Source organism: Malus sylvestris, chromosome 10 (genome assembly GCF_916048215.2).
Source record: "Malus sylvestris chromosome 10, drMalSylv7.2, whole genome shotgun sequence".
In the NCBI taxonomy this organism is placed as follows: Eukaryota; Viridiplantae; Streptophyta; class Magnoliopsida; order Rosales; family Rosaceae; genus Malus; species Malus sylvestris.
The window spans coordinates 5,118,104-5,123,918 of record NC_062269.1 but is presented as its reverse complement, the minus strand read 5'-3'; the positions used below and the strand labels follow the sequence as shown (position 1 = coordinate 5,123,918).

Below are 5,815 nucleotides of genomic sequence, written 5' to 3'. Positions count from 1 at the left end.
GCTGCGGGCCTGGTGGCTTGCGGCTTGCATGGTGCAAGTGCACGGGTTCGTACAGAACCCTAATTCCCCAATTCCAAATTTGTTTCAATTCAATTATATACATATATAATTCAATGAATCACATATTTACTTTGATGCATATGAAAAATAATATTTTCAATGCATGTACATATGTAAGATTCAATTCATGGCAAATATCAAATTCACATAATTGTAGCAATTTTGGTGATGAAGCATACACAATTTATGTAGAATCTAAAATACGTTAAACGTAAAGTTGGGTCATGCATCATGGTAAATGTTCATGCTATCAGGGCTTGCAAAATATCGAGTTAAAAACCGTTGTTTGGAAAGAACCTGATTGCGTGATGATATGGATGAACTGGTTTGATGCAGAAAAAAAATCTCCAACATCAGATTCCTAAGCGCAGCGGTAGGAGCGTGCTGATAACGTGTTGTGGTCTATTTTTATCGGACAAAATAGAGAGGGCCGGCGGCAGTGGGAGAGAGAAGAGAGATGTGTGTTTGTAGAATTGTAGGGGAATGTGTGTGTTGTTATCCCTCCTACATTGTGCCTTTATTTATAGTAGTAGAGGGAGAGAAGATATTCCTTCTCCTCCAAGTAATACAAGTTGTAATAGGAAATGATAACTAGAATAAAATCTTATCTAGGATTTACACAATCATACTTAAACTAGGAATGTTTACAACAAAAAACACTTTCTTAATTTAAAACAAATATATGCAAAGAGAGTTAGATAAGAAGCTGAGTTTTAAAATCTCCGAGTGTTGATCCATGTAGTTGTTATAATGTGGAGTAATGATCATTTTGACTAATGAACTTCCATCTAAAATTAAAGGGTTTAAGGAGACAAAAAATAGATAGAATTTCTTCCCTTACCCTTCCTATCCCCTCTTATTTCTGTGATCATGGTTAAACCACATCAACATTTTATATTCTCATTATTTTTTGTCTTATTATTTTTATAAAAAAATCAATATAAAATGTTGACATATTTTAACTGTGACTACAGAAATAGGAGGGGATGGGAAGGGTATGGAATGGGGAGGGCAAACAATCCAGGTACCGGACTTTGCTAAGTAGATATGTAAAGGTTATCATGCATGCTGTGTTTCTGTTTGACCTTCACTCACACTCTGCGCCACGGCCATTTTATTTTACATTTAATTCATTTACCATACATTTCAACATTAATGTTCCAATACGATGAGTTGATGAGGCTCTGAGCCAATAAGGATCTTATTACTCGCTACAAGAACGCCCCAGGTAAAAGATAAGATGAAAAACACATACCAGATGAGTCTCGGTTAATATGCGATAACAATGGATTCAAAACCCTTGGCAATTGATGCCTTGACAGCATCGAGTACGATCTGTGTCTTCCTACTAAGGGTTGGCCACTTCTTCTCAGGTTTTGCACCATTTTTAATAGCCCCTACCAAACGAGCAAACTCTCTTACCATGAGGACCTCATGCGGAAGATCTGTGTGGTCACAATGTGACGACTTGGTGGTGGAACCCAACAGGTGACAAATTCATTAAATCCACTTTCTGAAGCTGCAGAAAAAGCGGCTTCTTTCCCTTCACGAGGGATAACAAAACCATCAACATGCAGAGTTCCCTTTGTACCGACAGCAGTTATATCCATCGTCAAACTTGATAAGAAAGAGCAGTGGAAGGTTGCCACTTTCCCATCCAATGCAAAGAAGCCCCACAAGATAAAATATAGTCACCTTATCGCACATATTATCTGATCTCTGCCACTGCAATTTGAATGAATATACATGCTGCATGTGCAGACTATATTTGTAGAATGCTCAACATTATAGTAACAACCAAAGCACCAATCCAAGTGTACAAAGTAAAACAAACAAGTTTCGTCATCAGCATTAATATAGTACTATAGTTTCTGGATTAATGTAATTGGGATACACAATGCACAAAACTGCACACGCAAACGACATTAATTACAATTATTTTATATGAAAATCGTCAAGGGATGTGATATCCACACACCCCATTTTATTTCTCACACACCTTTTTAATTTTTGGCCATCGGATCAGATGAATTGACGAAAATCAACGAACATAAATTATCAAGAGGTGTGTAAGAAATAAAATGGAATGTGTGGATAACACATCCCTTGCCAAAATACTTCAAGCCTGGGAGCCTGAAGCAAATGTCAGTACTCAGTAGCATGTCCTATTACAAGGCTAGTATGCACAGTCTTTAAATCACTGGATTTGGATTAGTAAAGCCTATACCCCTAACAATCCGAATCCAGTGTCATCGCAGTTATGTGCATGGGCTAGCCGAATAAACATTTTCGGATTTGGATCCTCTCATGAGCTAATGGAGAGGATCCTCTTGACCAAGTATTGTGGGCCGTTGAATTTTTATCCAACAGTTACAAACATAAAAGTCCATTTAAAGTTTAAATAATCATAACTGTTGGATTTTCATCCAACGGCCGACAATACTTGATCAAGAGGATCCTCTCCGTTAACTCAGGAGAGAGGATCCAAATCCAACATTTCCCTCTTTTAAAACAAAAATACGACTAGTCCCAGCCTTACTTTTCACAATGAAGCTAAGCTTTCCTTTTTTTTTTCTGGTTCCGAAGAATTCTAATCCCATCAGCTTTCTTTGAAGTATAGGCTATGGACGGCCTAAAAGGCTGAACAAACATCTGAAGTTAGGATGTTTGTAGATTAAAAGTAATATGCGCTGTATTCTGATTCGTGGAAAAAGCTGGTAAAGTGGCTCATGGATAAGAAGGCTGCGAGAGTAGATGGTCCACTTTCTGTAATATTACTTGATAATCAAGATGGTCTACTTTCTCCATCACATATCAAAAATTAATTTTGTAAAAAATCAACCGAATCAGAAAATCATTTAATTTAATTGTTAGACTAACGTTGTTAAAATCTCAGTTTTGAAGTGAGAAACATGGTTCGTTTATTCATTGAATAACCAATAGATGACTAAACGATTTTAAACATAATTAAATTTTTGCAAATATATATGATCTTTAAAATATGATCTAAAAAGTAGGCGGTTATAATTATCAAGCAACATTGTAGGATAAAAATAAGAGTCGAGAAGATCCAAATGAGAAGGTAATTACTAATTCTTTTTGGACCCTCTTGAAATTCAATGAGAATCATTAAGAATGTCAAACGTATATCAAACCTTTTCTATATTTCGTCAATGAAGAGAGTTTTACATTGTTCCAACTTATCTAACCTGAACAGTCCAAGTGCAGGAATAATACACTTTGTGAAAACAAGAACCGAGGCCGTGGGTCTTATCAATGGAGGCCCAATCCAAAATCCAAGATGAATTGGGGGTCCCATTCCAAAATCATAGCTTTGGATTTGCAAGATTAATTTTGGTGTCAATCCTAATATGTGTCAACTTTCAACTGTCAATATATATATAATTATTTTGGATTTTACTATATTTAATAATTGTACACATTACTTACTGTTGCGAGTTATATATTAGTTAGTGTAAATAGTAGTTTATTGTCCCACATTGGTGAAGTACATATGTAATACCAATTGTAACTCCTTTATATACTCCACTTTGGAGATTAATGAATATATAAGAAATTCCCAAATATTGTCATATATATTTTTGGTATTTACCATGTTTAGTTTAATATTGGTATTTACCATGTTTAGTTCAATATGGCATCAGAGCAGTTCGATCTTGGTGACCTGTGTGCTTTAATTTTGTGCCCACATTTTTCGTGATTTCCTTCGTAAAAAAAAAAAATTGAATAGTGGCGCGCTACAGTACAGTGCGTGAACAGTGGTCATTTACAGTGCCGTAAACAATGATTGCTACAGTGCCGTGAATAGTCTCTCTGCTACAATACGTGAACAGTGTTTTGCTACAATCTGGTAAATTGTTTTCATTCCGCTGCGTATTTTTTGTGCCTTTATTGTTCGTGATTTTTGTTCAATGACTCAATATAATCATAGTGTTGTTATGTATCTTGGTGGAATAAATAAATAAATAATAGATACTGGGGCCACTGAGCATGTGACTAGTAACCCTAGAGTGTTTGATGAATTATGTGACTATGTTCGTGATCCGTATATTACTAGTGCAAATGGAGCACATTCCCCTGTGAAGGGTGAAGGCACTATCTCTCTGACTCCAACCTTATCATTGGTCTGTGCTTTACTTGTTCCTGATCTTAAGTGCAATCTTTTGTCAGTAGGAAAACTTCTTGATACCTTATATTGTTCTGCTCACTTCTACCCTACGTATTGTTATTTTCAAGATATTCAAACTCATAAGATAATTGGTCATGGTAAAAGAATAGGGGGTTTGTACATCTTGACTATGGAGGATACGGTTGTTTCTGGTTCAAATAATCATCAAGTTTTAAGTGCTAAAGTGGATGATAGACATCAAATTTGGTTGTGGCATCGACGATTGGGACATCCATCATTCAGTTATATGAAACATCTATTTCCTTCTTTGTTTCGCACTTATAGTGATTCAAAGTTCAAGTGTGAAACATGTGTCATGGCTAAAAGTCATCGTGCTTCATTTCCTATAAGTGATTCTAAAGCTACTTTGCCATTTGATTTGATACATTCTGATGTGTGGGGTCCAACGAAAGTTACTTCTAATGGATTCCGTTGGTTTGTTACTTTTATTGATGATTGTACTCGGTTAACTTGGGTGTTCTTGATGAAGAATAAGAGTGATGTTCCGTTACTTCTGCAAGAATTTTGTACAATGGTGTTTACTCAGTTTCAGACCAAAGTTAAGGTCTTCAGGTCTGATAACGGGGGAGAATATGTGAATCACACTTTGGCATGTTTTTTTCGTGATCATGGTATTATTCACCAGACGATTACTCCGTTTACACCCCAACAAAATAGTGTGTCCGAACGGAAGAATCGTTAAATAATGGAAGTTGCTCGCTCCTTGATGTTGGATAAATGTGTTCCTAATCATTTGTGGGGTCATGCTGTTTTGGCTGCTGTGTATTTGATCAATTGTATTCCAAGTAGGGTTCTTGATTTTCAGACACCGTTCGATGTGCTACAACAACATGTTTCTCTTGTTTCTGTATCAAAGCTTCCTCCGAAAGTGTGTGGGTGTATTACGTATGTGCATGTCTACTCTCATCAGCAGAGTAAACTTGATGCATGTGCTCTCCGGTGTGTCTTTATTGGGTATGCTAACAATCAGAAAGGCTATAAGTGTTATCATCCTCCGACTCAAAAAACTTATATTACCATGGATGTCACCTTCCATGAGGAAGTTTCGTATTTTGCAAAGCCCTCTTCCAACTTTCCACTTCAGGGGGAGACGGGGAGTAAAGTGCAGATTCAAAGAGATTGTATGGATGATATGTTACAGGCAGAGTTGGGAAAATAACCTATTATGTTGTGTGATACTGATCAGTCGACTACAGATAGTGATCGGTCACCTTTTATTCCTAGAACTATTTCTATTGACGATAGATCAGATGTGCCCAGTGAGTTGCCTGTTAGTATGTCTAACGAATTGCCTTCTAATGATCGGTTGCATGCTGCTGATATGTCTAACGAGTTGCCTAATGATGGTTCATCCAGTGATGATTCTTCTAACAGTTTGGTACAAGATGGTGGCATAAATGAGGTAAATTCTGACGATTCTTCTACTTATCAGTTGCCTCCACGAGCTAATCATGGAAAACCTAAAGTACAATATGAGCCTGATAGGAGCATATTTATGCGACTGAGTTAGCTTGTTCTCATGCATTTATGTTGTTATTTCTTTAG

General features: G+C 36.6%; 1 pseudogene; it reads right to left on the bottom strand.

The window, feature by feature from the left end:
* Nucleotides 1-1,146: 1,146 nt before the first annotated feature.
* Nucleotides 1,147-2,313, bottom strand: LOC126587444 (uncharacterized oxidoreductase At4g09670-like; annotated as a pseudogene).
* Nucleotides 2,314-5,815: the final 3,502 nt, after the last annotated feature.